This window comes from Chenopodium quinoa, unplaced genomic scaffold (assembly GCF_001683475.1).
Source record: "Chenopodium quinoa cultivar QQ74 unplaced genomic scaffold, ASM168347v1, whole genome shotgun sequence".
Lineage (NCBI taxonomy): Eukaryota > Viridiplantae > Streptophyta > Magnoliopsida > Caryophyllales > Amaranthaceae > Chenopodium > Chenopodium quinoa.
This window is the reverse complement of record NW_018744151.1, coordinates 111821-136657: the sequence shown is the minus strand read 5'-3', so window position 1 is coordinate 136657 and position 24837 is coordinate 111821. Positions and strand designations below refer to the sequence as shown.

General features: G+C 36.5%; 1 pseudogene; it reads left to right on the top strand.

The window, feature by feature from the left end:
* The first annotated feature begins 1712 nt into the window (after positions 1-1712).
* On the top strand, positions 1713-23296 carry LOC110693350 (annotated as a pseudogene).
* Positions 23297-24837: the final 1541 nt, after the last annotated feature.

Below are 24837 nucleotides of genomic sequence, written 5' to 3'. Positions count from 1 at the left end.
ATTCCAACAAATGGTAAGTTTGTAAGGGAAATCACCGTCAACTATGGTGCATGGAAATGCTAGTCTACCCCAAATAATATTCATTTTACTTAATAATATTTCCTTCGAAGTGGTAATGGATGGTAAATTGGTAAAAAAAAAACATGAAGAAACACATGTTTGAGGATAAGATTGCCTTAACCATGGGAATTATAATGTAAAATTTATTTGGTTAATTTTAATTTACACTTAAAATTCTTTCCTATTACCAACATTTATAACTGTCTATCAAACAAATCACAAAAGATTTAATGTTTTTATAGTACTTCGAAATTGCAATTTTAATTGTAGGAAGTAAATTGAGAACGAAATATATATATATATATATATATATATATATATATATATATATATGTGTGTGTGTGTGTTGTGTGTGTGTGTATGTGTGTGTGTGTGTGTGTGTGTGTGTGTGTGAATAGTTTATAGTGTTGCTCCCTCTAAGTACAATTAGATACTTAGTATTTAGCTCATGCTCTAATAATTTCAAGTTCTTGCATCCTAACTAGTTCCCGGTTAAAATTTTGTAATTGAAGATGAGAGATGGTAAAAATAAAATTTTGAAACCACCAAAAAAAAAAAAAAAAAAATCTGAAAACAATCAATTGATTTTGGTAAAGTTTATTCCGTAAGTGGAAAATTACTTACTACGTAAAGAAAAAATTAGTGATGTTGAAGAGGTCATAATGTATATTTTTATCACATTCAAGTCGTTAGAGATAACCTCACGAGTCAATGCATTATACAAATGGAGTACCAAAAAGTAAGTAGACCACTTATATTAATTTAATCCTAGTCTTGGTAAATTAAGGAATTCAAAAGACCACCACTTAAAGTAAGAAAACTTGTTTAACCACTTAATTGTTACTTCCTTACTCATATTATTTCCAATTTTAACTATTACTCCATAAGACTAGAACTTGTCAATCCAATTAGAGCTTGACACATAATTATTAACTCTGAACACTCTATTAATTTGGAATTAAAGTTATGACTTGACCAAAGACTTACAAAGATGCCACCTGAAAAAACAAGATACTATTTTTTTTTTTTATTATTGGTTTACTCATTTGAAGGGTTTGACCCATAGTTCCATGTATTTGATATATACCATCACCTTAGGTCAAAAATTAAATAAAAATAAAATTAAATTAAACTTAAGTGTAATATATATTCAAGTACTTATGTTGTATAATATTCAAGATTTCAAGCAATGAGATCATATACTAGACAAAATTAAAGGGATAAAGATGGCTCAAAAAATAATCCAAATTTTGGTAACACTAATGATCCATAAGCTAATTATACTAATTATGATATCGAAATCAACATCCCGTGTAAACTATGTCTGCTCAAACACCACTATGTTCGATAACAATAGCAAATATCAAGCCAATCTAAACACCCTCTTCCGTTTTCTCTCTTCCAATTCGACCAACCCCACCGGCTTTCACCAAGCAGTTTCAGGCAACGGCGAGAATGCTAAAGACACCATCGAGGCTGTTTATGGCCCCTTCCTTTGTCGCGGAGACCAGAATATCAGCTCGTGTCAAGATTGTGTTACCACGGCCACCACCACGGACCTCCCTAACCTTTACTGTCCTAACCGAAAAGAAGCAATTATATGGTACGACGAGTGTATGGTTAGGTACTCTAACAAGTCATTTTTTAACACGATGGATGATTCGTGGGCGGTGATTATGTGGTACAATGGAAACATAAATACTACGGGTAATGCTACCCGGTTCATGGAGCTTATGTACAACATGATGAACAACGTGATCGCGGTGAGAGCTGCTGATGGAGGGAAACAGAAGAAATTTGCCACAGATTTAGTGAAAGTTTCTAAGTTTCGGACTATATATGGGTTGGGACAGTGTACACCTGACTTGAGCGCAAGTGATTGTAATTTGTGCTTGGTTGATGCTATTGGAAAATTTACGGTGAGTCAATTTGGAAGGGTTTTGCAGCCTAGCTGCTATGCTGAATACGATGTTCATCCTTTTTTCGATATGTCAACACTTCCCGCACCACCATCCTCGCAACCATCAGAACCACCAATACCATCACCAACAGATGAATTCACCCACTCTAGTGGTAAGTTAATTCTTGTGGCCTAATTTTACTGTATATCGGGGTAACTTTTATTGAATTTAGGGTAACTTTTATGGAATAACTTTTATCGATAAAGCATAAATAACTTTCATTTTCCTTATATATACTGAGTAACTTTCATTCATTAAAAAGTAATTTTTTTTTTCATTTTAAAGTAAATTTATAGCGAATGTACAATATTTTATTGTACATTGAATTTTTTAAATGTTTGTGTATACCTTATAGTAGGAGAATGCTGCGAAGTATATGAAATTATCCTTTAAATTATATTTTATCTTGGAATGCTACGAAGTATATGAAATATATATACAAAGTATAAATAATACGGAGTACAAAAGTCATATTGGTGCAAGTATTACTAACGAAAGAATTGAATTATGCTAATTTTCGACTTGATTTTGTAGGAAAGGTAAGCAACACGGGGAAGACTGCCACCCTAATCACAGTCTCAACATTTCTGTTTGTTATTGCTGTTGCAGTATGATTCTAGATCTATTTCTTGTTTGGGAGACGAAAACCATGGTAAAAAAAATGGATCTATGCAAATAAATTTGTACTTCACCTATATATATGTATGAGGATTATCTCATACGCTAATAAATTGTTAAATTTTTCTTAAACTTAAATTTTAGCGGCTTCTGCTTTCCATCATCGAGGTGTCAATAATGATGAAAGAATAAGTTTATTGTCTCTAGACTCTCTACAATACAAATTTCGTACCATAATAGTGGCAACAAACATAAGAAACCATATATCATTGAAATTTGGTTTCTTAGGCCCTATTCTTTTGAGCTAAATTTTTCTTCTCAGCTCATATCAATAATTAATATTACTCCATATTAGTTAATTAATAATTACTAACTACTGAATAATAATTAAAGTTTAGTTGTTTCAAAAAATAAATAAATAAAGTTAAAAGTACAGATGAATATAATACGGAGTATTCCATCAGCAAAGTGAGTTGTGATATTGGGTAGAAAGTCATACGCTCGTATACTACATTTTACATAATTGTAAGGATTAAAACTTTTATTATTCTTTTTGTACAAAAAAAATTACACAAGTTTTGAAGGATACACAGGTTAAGGATTAATTTATATTTTAAAATAGTTACAAGACGCATACACTAACAATTAAGACGGAGTAGAGTATAGTCTTTCAATTAAATATTGTATGAGGTGAAAACATGACTTACGTATCATTTAAAAAAGTTTATCTACAAACAGGTGCAAGAAATAACACCTTAGGATATTTTCTACTCATTTAATATTACTAGATCATTGTAAAATATTTAAATGAGCAAAAAAAATTTAAATTAAAAAAACCTAGCCTAGGTGCACGTATTTCAATATACAGGGGGTTGTAAATAAAAGGCATTGACATTCCACGTGCCATGCCAAGGCAATTACTAGTCAACACACTGTCTACCTCTCTTTTGACTTTTACACTTTTATATGTAGTACATACTTGTAGCATTTTACTTTTCTAAGTTCAATAAATGTCTTGTAGATTAATTCCAAACACGCCAGTGTCTACACCTAATACATGTAGAACCGTCTAACTTCATCTAATGTGCATATATATATTTTCGTTAATTCTAAACTTTGTAATGTGATATAGAAAATAAAAGAGTAAGAAATAAGAATGCCTAAAGTTGTTCATTATATTCATATTCTTATTCAATTTCATTTTATTTCCATCGTAATTAGCCAGCAAAATTTTATTGCACATTATTGCATAGACACCTACTGCAATTACACAAGTACTAGCATGTTGCCCTTGATGTTTTGATGATAACACAAGTCAAACAAGTGGACTAATGTATTTTGTCAGTCTTGTAGTCTGTTCATAAGTTACAGGAATCACTCAAGGCAAAGGAACTCAAGGAGCTAAATAGTCAAAGAGATCAGCTAAAGAGTTCCTGTGAAGGAACTAGAGCTTCGGAGCAGAAGCTAAGGAAAGAAGACTCGAAGCAGAGACTTCTTAGAGAAGCATAAAGTTTGAAGTATTTTTCTATTTTAGATTTTATGTAAATGAAAAATAATTTGGATTAATGCTAAGTGGAATGCGTTTGAAAAAGGATAAGTACGTATTGACTTGCTAAAAAATAGGATAGTTTGTTTAAGAAAATCTTTTGTGATTTTATCTTTTAAGCTGATAATTTATTTTCGGAAAAATACATTTTTGCAAAACCAACTTCCTAAGCTTGCGCAACTGATTGTTGATTTAGTCTTCTCCACTCACGAACATGTTGTTTCCTTAAGGATCAACGTGCCCTGGTTTTTAGGACACGATTATAAGTTTTGGAAGTGGTGTAGAGTAGTGGAATTGATATGCAGCAGTGGTGGTGTGAGTGGTGGAAAGTGTGGCGTTTTCTCTAAGCAATATTTTTCTATAAATATTGAAGTTATTTTCTGGATAACTTCATCTTGCTCAAATACTTTTATCTTTCTTTCTTGTTCATAAACGAGTCAAGAGTCGCATTCCACTTAAGTGTTTTTCTTAATTACTTTCACTAGAGTTTATTATCGAGTTGTAATTTGGGAATTGGGAGTTTGAGTGAACTCTAAGAGAAGTTAGAAGAGAAAGAGAAAGAAGAGAAGAGCAGCAAGTAGTGGGACTTGCTGCTGGGAACTTCAAGTTCATAGAGGAACTTGAAGATTGATTCTTTAGCTTGTAATAGGTTGTTTGCCCTGTTATAGTGGAGAATCTTTCCTAAAATCCCAAGTGGTCGTGGTTTTTCCTCTTGTTAGGGCCAAGAGGTTTTCCACATAAAATCTCTCTGTGTTCACTTTGAGTTCCTGTAGCTTAGTATTTTTCAATTCCGCAAAAAGTTAGCTCAACTCTCTTAATCTACAATTCACCCCCTCTCTTTTAGTATTCCTTTAAAGCAACAATTGGTATCAGAGCCTAATCCTCTCGAAATCAGGACACCCTGAAGAGGAGAATCTTGGCACAAGATGAATACTCATGAAAAGCTTGAAGAAGGGTACTCTACACAACGACCTCCTATGTTTAATGGGAAATTCTATACCTATTGGAAGAACAGAATGAAAATCCTCATCAAAGAAGCGAATTATCAGGTCTGGAGAGTAATCGAAGTAGGAGACTTTGAGGTAACCAAAACCAATGCTCAAAATGAGGTAATTCCTAAACCAATGTCTGAATATGAGAAAGAAGATTTTGATAAAATGGAAATCAATGCAATGGCTGTAAAACTGCTTCATAGTGGACTTGGACCACATGAACACAATCGTGTTATGGGGTGCAAGAACGCAAAGGAAATTTGGGATCTCCTTCAAGTAACTCATAAAGGAACTAATGAAGTGAAACGTTCTAAAATCGATTTACTCATGTCTAAGTATGAACGTATTGAGATGCAACCCAAAGAGTCTATCCAGGAGATGCTTACTAGATTCACTAACATTATTAATGAACTAGTTTCTCTTGGTAGAAAAATTCCTACTGATGAGCAGGTCAGAAAGGTGCTAATTAAGAAGTCTTCCTCAAGACGAGCGTTGGAGAGCTAAGGTGACAGCCCTTCAGGAAACAAAGGACTTCACAGCGTTCAACATTGAACAACTTGCTGGTTCCCTCATGACACATGAGATTCATCTAGGAACCAGTAACAGTGAAGGAATCAAGAACAAAAGGCTGGCACTGAAAGCTGACCAGGAGGAATCAGAAGTAGATGAAGAAGAAGCAGCAATGCTAGTCAGGAGATTCAAGAGGATGTTCAATCGAAACGGACGGAACTGACGGGGGTTAAATCGATCGCTACAATCTAACTTTCAATCAAACAATACTTATACGAACACCCTATAACCAAGTACAATGGCAAATAAAGGTTCGGTCCACGAGGAACGAGAGTAATTGCAAATCAATCTTAAACCTAAGCTAGTTCGAAATCAATGGAAAATGGTGTTCTAAAATACTACTAATAAGATGGAATAAATCAATAAACTAAGACACTAGGGAGAACGGGAATCCGCCTAACCATTGGTAACTAAGCAACAAGGAATCACAGAGACAAACGGGATATGCAAAGACTATAAGTCTGATCAATATCATGTGATAGGAAGACAACGGGCAATACTAAGCTTGGATTTCTCATGCACTTAACATTACTCGATACATAATCAAACCACATTCAATAATGAAATACTCAATTCACAATCTCTTGTTCAAATCAAGAATATCATGCAATCAAATTCAAGATTCTAGGTTAGCTACTCCTATTATAATGAATTAACATGCAATCGCATATAATCAATTTAATCACAATCCGTTTATCAAAATCAATCCTCAATTACATAGGTTACCTAGGCCGGGTTTCATCCCGAAACCCTAGCTAGGAGACTACTCACACATATTCATAATCAAAGCAATAATGAATTCCAAAAGCATAATAGATATAAACATGAATTCTGATTAAGGAATAATAAAGCTTGATTAATAAACAAGAATGAATAATACCAATTGTATTGATGCGAATCAACGGAAAAGTTCAGAACTTTGATATCCGTCGTCAATGAATAATACAAAGAATCTTCACAAATCTTGCTTCAAATCAATCCAAGAAAACTAAAATCGCTAGAATAATCTTTAAGAAAACTAATGAATCTCTAATACTAAGAACGTTCTCCAATAACTCTCTACAAAGGCTCTCAAAAACTATCTCTAAAGTTGTCTCTCCATCTCTCTCTTAACCCTCACCATAGGGTTATATATATATATATATATGATTTAATTTAGAAAGCAATTGCGCAGGATGCCCTTCGTAAATCAGCACGACCGTGCTAGAAGTGGCACGGCCGTGCAATCATGGCAGTAGCTGATCCGCAATATATTCAATTTTGGCACGGCCGTGCTGAATTTGGCACGGCCGTGCTAATGCCTGGCACGGCCGTGCTAATGCCTGGCACGGCCGTGCTGAATCTGGAAAATGGCACGGCCGTGCTGAATTTGGCACGGCCGTGCTGAATTTGGCACGGCCGTGCTAATGCCTGGCACGGCCGTGCTTATGCCTGGCACGGCCGTGCAAAAATAGGCAGGAAGGTTGCAGGCACTTTGTTCTTCTTAAAATAGTCACAACTTCTTATCTAGAGCTCCGTTTGAGGCGTGCAATATATCGTTGGAAAGCTCTTCAAGTCTACTTTCCAATGCAATTGGAATCACTCCAATATAATTTGTATACCGAAAGTTATGAGCAAAATAGTGAACAGGTGTCATATTTGTGAACTGTTCTGCCTTGCCTGCTACTTAACTTGCCTTTCAAGGCCTTCAGAACCGCAGCAAAGTCTTAGCTTGGTGGACTAGGATCGATAATAGCCTGATTACGCACCAATGGTTCGGGACTCGACATAACTTGGTCAACTATACCTGTTAACACACCAAAAACAGACCGAAACCCGTGAAGCACGTAATATGAAGGAAACGAGTGTAACAAGGCAATAAACGACCAAAACGGGCCTAAATACATCCAAAATCACCCATTTATATGCCTTAAAGCGCGCCCTAATGTGCGCTTGTCAAAATCCCCCAAGCTACACTTTTTCTAGTCCTCGAGCAAAACTAAGGGATACACACACACACAGGATCAAATAAACTATTGCCATTACATATAAATCCAATTTAGCATGGAATGAAGTCAATGGATCCTACTTAGAACAACCATGCACGGAATGAAAACTCACTCAAACAAGCAACGAGACACACAATCCAAGGTATCATTGATCAAAATGCAAACAAAACCTAAACCAAGCATAGAGAACAAATAAGTCATGCTTCCTTCTAAACCTAACCAAACCGGCCACGTCCTCCCCTTTTGCTTCAAATCACCACCCTAATTGGCCCCTCGTGATCCCTCGAAGGAACCAGAAAAAGTGATATTTTGAGGAAATAACAAAGGTATCCCGACATCTCGATTACGCATAATCTTTCCATAGGGTTGAAAGGTATCTCCCTCCACCGTTTGAAAACCGAACACCTCTAAAGTCTAAGGGTCTTACAAGGTTGTAATGTATTGGCAATGGGTAAGGTGGTGAAAACAATTCAAAAAGTGGAGTTAAATCCTAAATGAAGCGCAAGAATCACGATTCTCAAAAACAAAGCTCAAGAGATGCAATTCACATTCCACAATAAACATTGATCACACTTTTACACATCCCAAACTCTCTATGTTATACACACTCAAATCACCTTTTTCAAACTTCAAAGCTTTTATTCATATGTCTTCGCCCTTTTTCACAATTCGGACGGCTTTTCTCCTTTTTTTTTTATTTTGATTTTCTTTTCTTTTTTTTCTTCTTTTTTTTCAAAAACAAATTTTCATATTACATCTTTACAATTAAGCTCACTTTCAAACTTGCTCAAACCAATTATCGATCATTATTCTTGATTTATACCCAATAAGCTCAAACAAACCTTGCGAGGTAAACGCTTCACAACTAAGGGTTGGTAAAACATTGGCCATCGGGTTTGTAACATGGGTAACCAAGAATGGAATTAAAGGCTCAACATGGTTAGCAAGTAAGATGATGTAAAAAGAAAATTAATTTGTAACAAAACAAAAGGAACAAGAATAAGAAAAATGAAAAAGGTGCCCTCTTCCTCCCTTAAAAGTGTCAAGTCGGTCTTGGGAGCTACAAGTCAACACAAAGATCGAAACATGCGTAATCAAGGATCCAAATATGCCACTCAAGAAGAATGATGAAGGCTAGAACAATAAAACCTCACGGGATTCAAAAACAAATCAACTACCAATTAAGGGGATCAAATCCACAAATGGGAAGCGACTCCATCTTACCACAGCCCAAAGGCATAGAGTTTCACATGACAAAAGTGTTTTAACCAACTACCTTCGCCTAGAATCGTCTACATTGATCAACAATAGACTCAAACTGTGTATTCATCACTGGCTTAAGTAGAAATAGATATTCCACACACATTCATTCACGTTTCGAATCCAAATATGAGCATTATTCCAAAAGTTTATGCAATTAGACAAGTTTATCACGATCCAAAAATATAGGAAAAGACTATGAGGCAAATCATATAAACTAGACTACACATTCTCATAACAGAAGCTTTTCCTATATTGCACACATATATAAACAACTAAGTAATCTAAACAAGCTAAATGGCTCATAAAGAGGCATGAAAATCACATAATAATCCCAATCGACAAACAAGTGATCAATTGATATCAACATCAATGATCCCAGGTTCTTTAGAACCGATCAAACATCCTCGAACCATTCAACTTCTTCCTAAACTAAACTATCCTAAGCACACAAAAACAAAAAAAACTAAAGGAAAAAGGGAAAGATTTCACCAAATGCTTCTTGAAAACACACTAAGACAACATGAGATGCGGCGAAGCTCCTAATGCTACCTCCATGAGTCTTCATATCTGCACAGGTTAGATAGAAACAAACCAAAACGAAACCAAAAGAAACTCGTTTTTTTTATTTTTTTATAGGAATATGAAGAAAAACAAGGGAAAATCAACAAGGAAACCATTCACCCCCCCCCCAAGCTAGTATAGACATTGTCCTCAATGTCAGGCATCGAGAGACTACCTAGAAGGCAAAAAGGGAAAGAGAAAAGTACCTCATTGACTAGGTCTCGGGTTGCCTCCCGGAAGCGCTTCTTTAACGTCATTAGCTTGACGCAACACATGGATTACAGGTTACCCATAATCAATACTTGCCATTGCAGTGGAGATAAGCTCACCATTCTTATTCTTGACAATAGTCACCGCCCTTTTCTTAGGTACTACAAACACAGGGGAAACCCTTCCTTGATGTGTTGGAAGGGGTTTAAGCTTTACCTTTGGTGCTTCATTAGCCTCCTTTGCAGTGGCCACATCTAATGCATCTAGAAATTTCTCCTCCATGTCCCTGTTTTCCTTGTTCTCATTCAACTCAAAATCATGATTAGTATAGAATAATTCGTTACGCATATCAGAGACAATGGAATCAACAGTGTCAACCATCATGCAATTATCAGAATTAGAACAAGGATATTTCATAGTTTTATTTAAATCAAAATCTAAAACCTCCTTTCCTACTTTCAATGAAATCTTGGCACCCTTTACATCAATAAGGGCCCCCGAAGTAGCTAGGAAAGGACGTCCTAGAATTATAGGTATATGAACATCCTCATCCATATCTAGGACCACAAAGTCAACAGGTATGACAAACTTCCCCACCCTTAGGGGAACATCTTCCACTTTACCCTTTGGAAATTTGATCGATCGATCGGCTAATTGAAGGGATATGTTAGTGGGAAGAAGTTCTCCTATATTTAATCGTTGATAAAAAGAATATGGCATGAGACTAACACTAGCTCCAAGATCACACAAAGCATTATCAATATTCATTTTGTTTATAGCACAAGGGATTGAAAAGCTACCCGGATCTCCTAACTTAGGAGGCATTTTGTTCATTATTATAGCACTACAGTGTTTAGTGAGGTTAATAGTTTCTACCCCTTCACAGTTTCTTCTACCACTCAATATATCTTTTAAAAACCTAGCATAGTTAGGCATTTGCTTGATAGCATCAGTGAATGGTATAGAAAGGTGGACTTCTCTCAAGGTCTCTAAAAACTTCCCGAATTGGGCATCTAGCTTATGTCTCACATATTTTTGGGGGTAGGGGAGTCTATGTAATAAGTCGGGTTCATTGGTTTGTGCTCCCACCTGTTCCTTTGGGACCTCATTAATTTTATCTTTTTCTCTGGTCCTCTCATCCTCACTTCCTACAACATTATCAGTGATAGGTGGAGTCACAGGTTGACTCCTAGGGGGTACTACTTCATCGCTCCCCCTCAATGTCTTTCCACTCCTAGTGGTGATAGCATTTACAGAGTTTTTAGGGTCAATACCTTGAGGCGGTAGTTTTGAAACTCCAACCCTATCTTTTCTAGCACTAGCCAACTGAGAAATCTGGGTTTCAAGCATCTTATTATGTGTCATCACTTCACTAAACTTTTTATCAGTGGTGGACATAAAAGTGTTGAACATTTTGGCCTGGGACTCCATCATTTCCTCCAAGCTAGATCTCTGTGGTGGTCCTTGAGCATAATAATTATCATTTGTAGCTCGGGAACCACGCACATTAGATTGTTGGGGATTTTTATTAGAGTACCCCTTATTATTATTCCAGTTTCCCCTGTTATTAATGCCGTTTCCCCCTTGATTGAATTGCCCTTGGGAATTATGATTCATTTGATTACCCTGTTGGTATTGGTTTTGATTTCCAAAACCACCATGTTGATTATAGGGTCCTTGGGAATTTTGGTCCCTTTTGCCCCTATTTCCCCACTGGTTTTGATAATCAAAATCATTACCTCCCTGATTATAATTGTTCCCTCTTTGATTAGGTGGCAGATATCTATTATTGTCATTCCTAGGTCCGTTATCATAAGACATAGCATTGACCTGTTCATTATTATATCTATTACCATCATTATTATTAGGATCATATGAGGGATCAAAATTACAAGCATTAGTATAATGATCATAAGACCCACAGTTTTCACAGAAAATACATCCTACAGGCATATTAGAAACGGAAGGATTAGGATTCATACCTCTCCCCTTAGATTGGGAGGGAAGATCTTGCAATGGCACGGAATCGAGCTTGGCTTTAATCACTGACATCTCCTTCCCGAGGTTCGTAATTTGTGATGTCAGGTTGCTAATGGCATTGAGGTGGTCCACTGAATAGACCGCTCCTCCACTCTTGTTCACAGCATCTCGCTCGCCGTCTTGCCAATCCATGTGGTGTCGTACCACATCTTCTATGATATCAATGACTTCTTCTTCGGTTTTGTTCATAATGGGGCCACCTGCTCCCGCATCCAAACTGGTCTTCCCTTGAGGACTCAATCCTCCATAGAAAATCTGTAAAACTTGATATGTTGGGATTCCGTGGTGTGGGCACTCTCTTTGGTACTCCTTGTACCTTTCCCATGCTTCGTAGATTGACTCCCCACTCCTTTGCCGAAATCCCTGGATCAAAGCTCTAGCATCGGTCGTCTTCTTTTGGGAATAAAATCTTCCCAAGAATGCTGTCGTGACATCATCCCAAGTGTGTAGAGAGTTCGGCTTCACCTCCTTCTCTAACCATTCGAGAGCTCTCCCAATAAGTGAAAAGGGGAAAAGCTTCAATCTCACGAACTCTTGATTCACCCCATTAACCTTGATGGTATTGCAGTACTTCTCAAATTCGTTCAAATGAGCCAAAGGGCTCTCATGCTTGGCACCGCTAAACTGCCTTCTCTCGAAGAGGGTGATCATAGCCGGTCGGATCTCGAAATCATTGGCCTCAGTAGTGGGTGGAGCAATCCCACTTGAAGCTCTATACGCCCCAGGAGTTCCCAACTCCTTAAGGGGTCGTGGTGCTGGCCGATTAGGTTGGCGCGGTATGTCTGTCATTGGAACCTGTTGTGTGTTGTGTTCCTTTCCTTGAGAGTTTGATGACGTCAATCGAGATTTACGATTGCTCTTCAAAGTTCTTTCGATTTCTGGATCGAAGGGTATTAATTCTCTCTGTTTAGACCTGCGCATACACACTAACCAAACCAATTAAATAGCAGGGCTACAAGTGTAGCCAAAAGGGAAAAATCTTTTTGTGCTTTTTTTTATGATGAACTAGACTCAAGAAATCAAAAAGCAATTAACAAACACCGCTCCCCGGCAACGGCGCCATTTTGACAGGGGTTAAATCGGTCGCTACAATCTAACTCTCAATCAAACAATACTTATACGAACACCCTATAACCAAGTACAATGGCAAATAAAGGTTCGGTCCACGAGGAACGAGAGTAATTGCAAATCAATCTTAAACCTAAGCTAGTTCGAAATCAATGGAAAATGGTGTTCTAAAATACTACTAATAAGATGGAATAAATCAATAAACTAAGACACTAGGGAGAACGGGAATCCGCCTAACCATTGGTAACTAAGCAACAAGGAATCACAGAGACAAACGGGATATGCAAAGACTATAAGTCTGATCAATATCATGTGATAGGAAGACAACGGGCAATACTAAGCTTGGATTTCTCATGCACTTAACATTACTCGATACATAATCAAACCACATTCAATAATGAAATACTCAATTCACAATCTCTTGTTCAAATCAAGAATATCATGCAATCAAATTCAAGATTCTAGGTTAGCTACTCCTATTATAATGAATTAACATGCAATCGCATATAATCAATTTAATCACAATCCGTTTATCAAAATCAATCCTCAATTACATAGGTTACCTAGGCCGGGTTTCATCCCGAAACCCTAGCTAGGAGACTACTCACACATATTCATAATCAAAGCAATAATGAATTCCAAAAGCATAATAGATATAAACATGAATTCTGATTAAGGAATAATAAAGCTTGATTAATAAACAAGAATGAATAATACCAATTGTATTGATGCGAATCAACGGAAAAGTTCAGAACTTTGATATCCGTCGTCAATGAATAATACAAAGAATCTTCACAAATCTTGCTTCAAATCAATCCAAGAAAACTAAAATCGCTAGAATAATCTTTAAGAAAACTAATGAATCTCTAATACTAAGAACGTTCTCCAATAACTCTCTACAAAGGCTCTCAAAAACTATCTCTAAAGTTGTCTCTCCATCTCTCTCTTAACCCTCACCATAGGGTTATATATATATATATATATGATTTAATTTAGAAAGCAATTGCGCAGGATGCCCTTCGTAAATCAGCACGGCCGTGCTAGAAGTGGCACGGCCGTGCAAGCATGGCAGTAGCTGATCCGCAATATATTCAATTTTGGCACGGCCGTGCTAATGCCTGGCACGGCCGTGCTGAATCTGGAAAATGGCACGGCCGTGCTGAATTTGGCACGGCCGTGCTAATGCCTGGCACGGCCGTGCAAGCATAGGCAGGAAGGTTGCAGGCACTTTGTTCTTCTTAAAATAGTCACAACTTCTTATCTAGAGCTCCGTATGAGGCGTGCAATATATCGTTGGAAAGCTCTTCAAGTCTAATTTCCAATGCAATTAGAATCACTCCAATATCATTTGTATACCGAAAGTTATGAGCAAAATAGTGAACAGGTGTCATATTTGTGAACTGTTCTGCCTTGCCTGCTACTTAACTTGCCTTTCAAGGCCTTCAGAACCGCAGCAAAGTCTTAGCTTGGTGGAATAGGATCGATAATAGCCTGATTACGCACCAATGGTTCGGGACTCGACATAACTTGGTCAACTATACCTGTTAACACACCAAAAACAGACCGAAACCCGTGTAGCACGTAATATGAAGGAAACGAGTGTAACAAGGCAATAAACGAACAAAACGGGCCTAAATACATCCAAAATCACCCATTTATATGCCTTAAAGCGCGCCCTAATGTGCGCTTGTCAGGAACTCCAGAAATTTTCAAAAGAAGTCTTCTAACTCCAAACCAGACTATGGATGTCACAAGTGTGGGTCAACTGACCACTTCATCAGAGACTGTCCTCAATGGGATATTGAGAAGGGAAAAAGGAAGTTCAAAGAACAAGGAAAAGAGAAATACAAGACTCCTTTCTCAAAAACCGATGTCAAGAAAGCAATGATTGCTGCTTGGGGAGACTCTGAAAGTGAGGAAGATGAAGATCAACCTGAAGAGGAAACTGCCAATCTTTGCTTGATGGTGAAGTTAGATGACATGCGTGCATACCTCAAGGAACTGGAAAAGGAGGTAAGTGAAAGTAACTTTGATAATGCTAAACTTAGATCCCTATCCAAGGATGCTTTATTGATCTTATTGTTGAAATGGAAATTAATCTGAGTGATGAATGCATGCAAAGGAACGAATGTCAAAAGGTTTTGCAAATCTGGAAAGATCATAGTGCTTGGCTGGAAAAAGCAAGAAATGACATTCAAACCAGATTTGAAGAGCTACATGACATATATCTTCTTATGTCTGAAATGCTTGAAAATGTTAAAAAGGAAAATGTCATGTTAAATGTCGAGCTTTCACAGTATAAACTTGTTAATGCTGATATTAGTTCTAGTAGTTCCTCTAATGATTCCATGTTGAAATTCAATGCTGATTTTGAAAAACTCAAGCTAGATCTTGAGAATTTAAAAAAATGGCAAAGATAAACTGGAAAAGGAACTACAGGGTAGAAAGAATAGAAGCATTGATCCGAATGCTACTCCCAAATGGATCAAGGATGCTCAAGTCAAGAGAACTGAAGGACTTGGGTATGAGTCAAAAAGGAAAGGGAAACATAAAAAAATATGTAGACCTACCTAGTAGCAAAGTTTGTACTTTCTGTGGAAAAACAGAACATTTACAATCTGATTGTAGAAAGAAATTGGAACATGATAAAAGAAATGTTAAGCAAGTATGGGTAAAGAAAACTGATATCGCATCAACATCAAAGGAACCCAAGGATTTTGGGGTTCCTGAAACTAACACTTAAGTTTTCTTGCAGGTCCCAGTGAAGGGGAACAACCTATGGTATCTTGATAGTGGTTGTTCAAAGCATATGACTGGAGACAAATCAAAATTTCTTTCACTAGAGACCTATTCAGGAGGAACAGTGACTTTCGGAGACAACAAGAAAGGAGAAATTATTGCAAAAGGCAAAATTGGAAAGTCAACCTCCCATGCAATAGAAAATGTGTTCCTGGTCGAGGGTTTGATGCACAATCTACTCAGCATATCACAATTTTGTGATAGAAGAAATTCGGTAAGCTTTACTTATGATGAATGCCATATCTTCAATAACAGATCAGGGAAGGTTATAATAAAAGGAACGAGAAGAGGAAATACCTATGTGGTTGACCTTGACTCAATCTCAAAGAGTAGCCTTACATGCTTGAGTGTTATTGAAGATGACTCTCTACTTGGGCACAAACGCTTTGGACATGCTAGATATGCTTTAATTGATAAACTCGGGTCAAAGGACTTGGTTGTAGGATTACCCTCTATCAAGTTCCTGAATGATAAAATCTGTGATGCCTGTGTAAAAGGAAAGCATGTCCGAAGCTCCTTTAGATCTAAAAGGATGGTCAGTACCACTAAGCCATTGGAGTTAATTCATATGGATTTGTGTGGTCCCATGAGAGTCCAAAGTAGAAGTGGCAAGAAATATGTGTTAGTAATAGTTGATGATTATTCTAGATTTACTTGGGTGATTTTTCTAACAAGTAAAGATGAGACCTTTGATGAATTTGTAGCATTTGCCAAACATGTGCAGAAAACAAGTGGATTTTCTATAATCCATCTAAGATCTGACCATGGTACAGAGTTTGAAAATTCAAAATTTGATGAGTTTTGCAGGGAACAAGGTATGAACCATAATTTCTCTGCTCCTAGGACTCCTCAACGGAATGGAGTGGTTGAAAGGAAGAATCGAACACTGGAGGATATGGCAAGAACAATGTTGATAGCAAGCTCCTTGCCAAGGAACTTCTGGGCTGAAGCTGTCAACACATCATGCTACATAATTAACAGAGTAACCATCAGAGCCATAACTAACAAGACTCCCTATGAACTGTTTAAAGGGAGGAAGCCAAATATCTCTCATCTTAAAGCCTTTGGATGCAAGTGTTTTGTTCACAATAATGGAAAAAGGAACTTGGGAAAGTTCGATGAGAGAAGTGAAGAGGCTATATTCCTTGGCTATGCCTCAAACAGAAAAGCTTATAGAGTTTACAATAAGAATTCTTTGTGTGTTGAAGAAAGCATTCATATCATATTTGATGAATCTAACTCTTTTATGAATTTACAGGAACATGATAACAATGATTTTGAAATTGGATTGATCAAAAACAGGGATGAAGAAGAAGAAAATCCTAAGCAAACCAGAGAAGAGCAAAGAGATCCAAATGAAGAGATTGTGGAAAATCCTTAGGAAAACAATCAAGAAGCTCAAACAAATGAAGATTAGACCAATGAAGAGAAAATCCTCGAGGATCATGAAGCTGAAGAAGAAGATAGAAATGTGGAACAGGAAACGCCTCAAATTGGAGTTCTGGCAAGAGAATTCCAGCCTAAGCCCTTCAAATATCAAGGATCTCATCCCACCGATCTAATAATTAATGATATAGGCAGAGGAACTTAGACCAGATCACAAATGAGGAACTTTTGCGCATTTAATGCATTTCTCTCCATTCTAGAACCTCGAAATCATCAGGAAGCCTTAGAAGATGCTGATTGGATTGTAGCCATGCAAGAGGAACTGAACGAGTTTGAAAGGAACAAGGTCTGATATCTTGAAGTCAAACCCAAAGAGAAGAAGGTAATTGGTCTCAAATGGGTATTCAGGAACAAGCTAGATGAATATGGAACTATCGTGAGGAACAAAGCTCGTTTAGTTGTAAAAGGCTACAATCAACAGGAAGGTATTAATTTTGGAGAAACCTTTGCTCCTGTAGCTAGGTTAGAAGCTATTAGAATACTTATTGCTTTTGCTTCTTACATGGGTTTCAAACTTTACCAAATGGATGTGAAATTTGCTTTTCTAAATGGTTACTTGATGGAGGATGTATATGTAGAACAACCTCCTGGTTTTGAAAATCCAAAATTTCCTAATCATGTGTTTAAGCTTGACAAAGCCCTTTATGGTCTTAAGCAAGCCCCAAGAGCCTGGTATGAAAGGCTCTCAAATTTCCTTTTGCAAAATGGTTTTAAGAGAGAAAAAGTTGACAAAACCTTGTTTTTAAAATCAAAAGGAACTGATCTTTTAGTTGTAAAAATCTATGTGGATGATATTATTTTTGGTGCAACTAACGATGTCTTGTGCAAGTACTTCGCTGATCTTATGAGTGGTGAATTTGAGATGAGCATGATGGGAGAATTGAACTTCTTCCTTGGTCTACAAATCAAGCAGACAGAGAAAGGAATCTCAATTCATCAACAAAAGTATATCAAGGAACTACTGAAAAGGTACAACCTTGATCAAGCAAAAACAAATCACACACCCATGGGAACAGGCACAAGACTGGATGATGATCCAACAGGAACTAGTGTGGATCAAAAGATGTACAGAGGTATGATAGGTTCCTTATTGTACTTAACTGCTAGTAGACCTGACATTGCATTCAGTGTTGGATTATGTGCCAGGTTTCAGTCAAATCCTAAGGAATCTCACCTAACTGCTGTAAAGAGGATACTTAGATACTTGAAAGGAACTGATGAGTTGTGTATCTTTTATCCTAGAAGTGATTCTTTTGAACTAAAAGGTTTTGCAGATGCAGATTATGCAGGAGACTTAGTCAATCAAAAAAGTACATCAGGTATGGTCCAGTTCCTAGGGCCATGCTTAGTTTCATGGGGTTCTAAGAAACAGAACACTGTAGCTTTATCTACTGCTGAAGCAGAATATGTAGCTGCTGCTACTTGCTGCTCTCAAGTGTTGTGGATAAAACAACAACTCAGAGACTTTGGTATGAAATTTGATTGCATTCCCATTTTCTGTGATAACACAAGTGCAATCTGTATCTCTAAAGATCCAGTACATCACTCTCGTGTTAAGCATATTCATATTAGACATCACTTCCTAAAGGATAATGCTGAGAAAGGCTTAATAAAATTAGAATTTTGTGAAACGACTAACCAAATTGCTGATATTTTGACTAAGCCTTTAAAAAGAGAAAGACATGAGATGATGAGGATGGAGCTTGGAATGATTAAGTTGTGTTAAGGAAAAAGCCTTGATGTTCCCTCAGGTAAAATCTCCAAACTGATGTACATTTTATCTCACACAAAAATGATATGTTTAATTACATAGATATGGCAGGTGATTTAAGCATGTATGTTCAAAGTTGTGCATAAAAGAATGATAATTCTTGAAATCCTTGACTAATGGCATGAGCTATGTTAACTTGTTCCGTGCATTAATTTGTATATTCACAAGTTTATCCAATCAACAAATTTAATCGTTTTTGATAATTTTCTTTAATTTTCTTTTATTTTTTATTTTATCAAACACGGTTTATCTGATGGATACATTCAATATTCATCTTCTTTTGTTGAATTAATCCCTTTACATGTAAAATACATTTCATCTTCTAGAATTATCTTTTTATTTACCCAAGGCTATAAATGCAAGTAACGCATCATCATAATTCACCTCACCTAACCTATATCCTGAAGCGACACCTCACAATTACTCTAGTATAAAAGGTGATGGGAAATTCAGAGAAATTTACACCGCTCAAATCAATTATACCTCTCCCTTACAAAGAGCCTCACTCATACTCACCCATGGACATCTCACCAAAAAACCAAACCCTAGCCACAGAACAAACCTCTGCTGTCAAAATCCAAGAAATTACCACAGATAAAACCTCATAAACTCTCCATCAACTTCTTCTTGAATATCCTCTGTCACCAAAGACTGCAAAAATGGAAGAGGAACCAGTTCAACAGCCCAAAGAAGAAGAGATCGAGGAATTGGGGGTTTCCTACAAGCATAAGACATCAACGATCAAGCGGCTTGAGGACAATGCTACACACTTCGTATCTGGTTTGAGCTTGAACCTTCCATGGTGTAAAGCGAGTAAGTTCAATGAATTTCTTGAGCTAATTGAATTTCAAAGTTGGACTTATTTTTTGAGTGAATGCTTTAATAAGCCTTTATATGCTGCTGCCTTGAAAGACTTTCATGCGTCCTTTTCTTGTGAAAAAGGAAAAATTACATGCAAAGTGTTAGGAAAATCGATTGAATTTGATGCAGAGTATTTAGGGGAGTTATTTGAAGTTCCTAATGCTGGCTATGAGTTGTATTTCAAAGGTTCTGTGCAGAAACCTCTTCCTAACATCTCAATCGAGTCAATTGTTGAACATTTCCAAGGAAACCCTAAAGCCACCTATGTCAATCACAACAATTTTACCCCTCTCCAAAAATTTCTATTCGAAATTGTACACAATGACATTGTTCCAAGAACCCAGAAAAGAGATTCAGCCAACAAGCTTGACTGTATCTTCATGTATTGCCTTGAACACAAAATCCAAATCAACTTCCCTTCCATCATGATTCAGCACCTAGCCCATTGCGTACCCAGAAACTGGAAAATTGGGTATGGTAACCTCCTCACCACCGTCTTTGAAAGCTTTAAAATAGACCTCACTGATTGTGGACCCCTGCACCTACAGAACAACCAGTATATTCAGAAAACATTCCTTGAGAATAGAGGTCTGCATGTGGTTTATGGATATTTAGAAGTGTTTCCTGCGGTTTCAGAAGGAGAAGAGAAAGCAAAAGTTGAGGGGGAAGCATCTGGAGCAAAAGTTGTTGAAGGCGGAAAGCCAAATGAGAAAAAGAGAGAGAGGGGGAAAGGGTTAAAGACTGAAGTTCAGGAGTAGGATGTATTGGAGACAGGGGGAAGGAAGAGGAAAAGTCTGAGGCTGTCAAAGAAGAAAGAAAAAGAGCTTGAGCCTGTTCTCATTGATCTTGGGGAACAGGACGCTGGGAAAGAAGCTCAAGTTCCTACTCCTCCTGTATCTCCTAAGTCTGCACCAAAGGACACAGAGTTTGAAGAAATCCACTCCACAGCTATGCTCAATGAAGCAGTTTCAATTGAGCTGCAGGAACGTAAGGATATGCTCAAAGTTGCCATCTCAGAACTCAAGAGCAACACAGGCAGGGTGGATGCTCTAGAAAGAGCAGTGTCTGGTTGTGCTGCTAATGCAAAGTCACTACTTCTTTAGGTTGCTCAGGCAAGGGATGAAGCAATCAAGCAGGTGGTGGAGAAGATTGCAGCCAAGCTTGATGGCCTCACTGTAGAGGAAATCTGATCCTGTTCCTGTTTCCTTAGCCTATGATGATGTTGCTTTTGTGTTTCTTTTGCTATTTCTGAACAATGTTTTTCTTTTGGGTCTGTAACTAAAACAGGGATTATTAGTTTTTTTTAACTTGTGGATTTGATGCACCTTTGGCCGATGTTTATCATTGGTTTTGGATGAATGTTTTATCAATATTTTGTACATATTCTCTACTTTGAATTGCTTATATGATCTCTGCCTTATCATTAGACCATGTTATGGTGCTGTGTTTGAGATAATTTGCTATATACATTATGTTTTTGATAATGCCAAAAGGGGGAAAGTATACAGGCAAACTACTTACACACTTATCATCCATCTCTGCCTCAAAGTTTTGTGTCTCTCTGCTTCTCAGTAAGGTATAAATCTCTCTACTTCTCAGTAAGGTATAAAAAATGTTTCTAAAAATTCTTTTTCATCCTTTATTTTGTTTTACAGTAGTTTATTTGATCTCTTAGCTTATTTTTTGCTCTAATATGTTTGCCTTGTTTGTCATCATAAAAAAGGGGGAATATTGTTGCCCTTGATGTTTTGATGATAACACAAGTCAAACAAGTGGACTAATGTATTTTGTTAGTCTTGTAGTCTGTTCATAAGTTACAAGAATCACTCAAGGCAAAGGAACACAAGGAGCTAAAAAGTCAAAGAGATCAGCTAAAGAGTTCCTGTGAAGGAACTAGAGTTTCGGAGTAGAAGCTAAGGAAAGAAGACTCGAAGCAGAGACTTCTTAGAGAAGCATAAAGTCTGAAGTATTTTTCTATTTTAGATTCTATGTAAATGAAAAATAATTTGGATTAATGCTAAGTGGAATGCGTTTGAAAAAGGATAAGTACGTATTGACTTGCTAAAAATAGGATAGTTTGTTTAAGAAAATCTTTTGTGATTTTATCTTTTAAGCTGATAATTTATTTTCGGAAAAATATATTTTTGCAAAACCAACTTCCTAAGCTTGCGCAACTGATTGTTGATTTAGTCTTCTCCACTCACGAACATGTTGTTTCCTTAACGCTCAACGTGCCCTGGTTTTTAGGACACGATTAAAAGTTTTGGAAGTGGTGTAGAGTAGTGGCGTTGATATGCAGCAGTGGTGGTGTGAGTGGTGGAAAGTGTGGCATTTTCTCTAAGCAATATTTTTCTATAAATATTGAAGTTATTTTCTGGATAACTTCATCTTGCTCAAATACTTTTATCTTTCTTTCTTGTTCATAAACGAGTCAAGAGTCGCATTCCACTTAAGTGTTTTTCTTAATTACTTTCACTAGAGTTTATTATCGAGTTGTAATTTGGGAATTGGGAGTTTGAGTGAACTCTAAGAGAAGTTAGAAGAGAAAGAGAGAGAAGAGAAGAGCAGCAAGTAGTGGGACTTGCTGCTGGGAACTTCAAGTTCATAGAGGAACTTGAAGATTGATTCTTTAGCTTGTAATAGGTTGTTTTCCCTGTTATAGTGGAGAATCTTTCCTAAAATCCCAAGTGGTCGTGGTTTTTCCTCTTGTTAGGGCCAAGAGGTTTTCCACGTAAAATCTCTCTGTGTTCACTTTGAGTTCCTGTAGCTTAGTATTTTTCAGTTCCGCAAAAAGTTAGCTCAACTCTCTTAAACTACAATTCACCCCCCCCCCCCTCTTGTAGTATTCCTCTAAAGCAACATAGCATATACGAAGCCAATCTCAACACCTTCTTCTCGTCTATATCATCCAACACTCAAATCAACTCCCGCTTCTATAACTTCTCAACCGGCGAGGAACCTGACCAAGTTAATGGGATCGCGCTATGTGGAGGTGATGTAACGTTCCAAGATTGTTACAAATGTCTTAATAACTCAATTACCATGCTTCCACGACTCTGCCCAACACAATTACACAAAAGGAAGCTATCGGGTGGTACGACGATTGTATGCTACGTTATGCAAATCGGACAATATTGGGAAGCCAAGAAGAACAACCTTCATCAACGTTAAGGAGTACAAAAAAGGTGACTAATAACGTTAACCAGTTTAATCAAGTTCTAGGAACGTTATTAAATAGGCTTCGAAATGATGCTTCGAAGGGTGATTCTCGACTTAAGTTTGCAACTGGAAATGATAGTTACGGAAGCTTTGGTAGCATATATGCGTTTGCTCAATGTTCTCCAGATTTGTCGCAACGAAACTGCTTTAATTGTCTTGGGGATTTTATTAGTGAAAAGATTCCTAGTGGATCAACTAATAACACAGGAGCGCAGATTCTTGGACCGAGTTGCAAGTTAAGATACGAGGATTATTTGTTTTACAACGACGTGTCGAGTCCATCATCTCCTCCACCGTCGGCTCCTCCATCAGGTAAATACTAGATCTATATGCACACGATAACTAGGTGCTCCAAATTTAATACGCCAAATCTTTTGAAAGAGTAATAAAATCGAGGGCATTATTTTAGATTTTTTAAGTGGATACCGCTATTTTATCCTTTGACTTGTATAAATAACAATCTTTATATATATTGCACCATGCATGGATTGGATTATGAAGACTTTTTCAAACGTCAAAACTTTGAATTTATTCAATGGATTAAGAGCTTTTGACTAATAAACATCAAAACTTTGACTAATTATATATATATTGGAAGGAATTTTGACCTTTGAACATCAAAACTTCGAAATATGAATTGGATTGGGATATTTTGTAACCTACTCTATACTATAATTTTTTCAAAAAAAAAAAAAAAAATTAAAGAGAGAAAAAGTTTTATAATTTTAATTTTTATGTTACGTATTTTTCTTTTTTTTTTGTTAAGTATTATTTTAATTCGTGGTTTATACACACGGGTGTAAAATGCTCATCATACACCCGGATAAATAAAAAAAGGCGGAAAGAACATCATGTGTTTCATAAAGAACATACATGTATTTGACAAATAACATGTTTGTATTTGACAAAAACATGCATTATCGAAGAACATAAAGATATAATAAAAAGAACGAGATAAAAACTTAATAAAATTTTCTGAAAAATTACACATTATTAACGGAAAAATTTAGAGGTGATAAAAAATCGAGTAGGGTCGGGCCATATCATAATTTCTCGTGCCCAAACCCGTAGAAAAGTAGCGGGTTTTGGGCTTTTTCGAACCCGGTTCGAGTTTTAACTAAAAATGCATTTTTAGGTTTGCCTAAACCCACCCTATTTCGGGCCGGATCGGGTCGGGAAGCGAGTCATGCCAATGTTGATCAACTCTTAAAAAATCCTTACCAAAAATATCATTTCCCCAAAAAATAGTTTTCTATCTCTCCAAAAAAAAATTCAACTTCCCATAATAATTTAGTTTTTTTTACTCTAATATTATTTTCAATTAAAAATAATTTAAGATTTCAATATCAAATTTCAAAATAACATATGTTAAAAGAACATAATTTATATTGTAAAGTACATATAGTTAATACCTAAATAACACACTAATCAAACTCAAAGAATATATGATAATAAAAGTAATTTAAATATGACATATGATAATAAAAATAGAATTTGGACGTCATTACGACCTTAAAGAACATACACGCCAAATTCAAAGAACATACTTTGTATTGTTAAACCCAAAAAAAAAAAATATGTTTATCAACATATGTTAAATAACATAAGTTATAATGTAAAGAACATATAATTTTACTCAAAGAACACACTGATCACACTCGAAGAACATATTAAAGGTATGTTCTTTGTCAAACATAGGTATGTTCTTTATCAAACATTATATGTTCTTTCCGCCTTTTTTGTTTACCCGGGTGCACCATGAACATGGTGCACCCGGGTGTATTATCTAATTTTCATATTATTTAAATTTAACTTATTGATAATTGGTTTTTTTATATGTCAATCAATAAATAGATAAGATGAA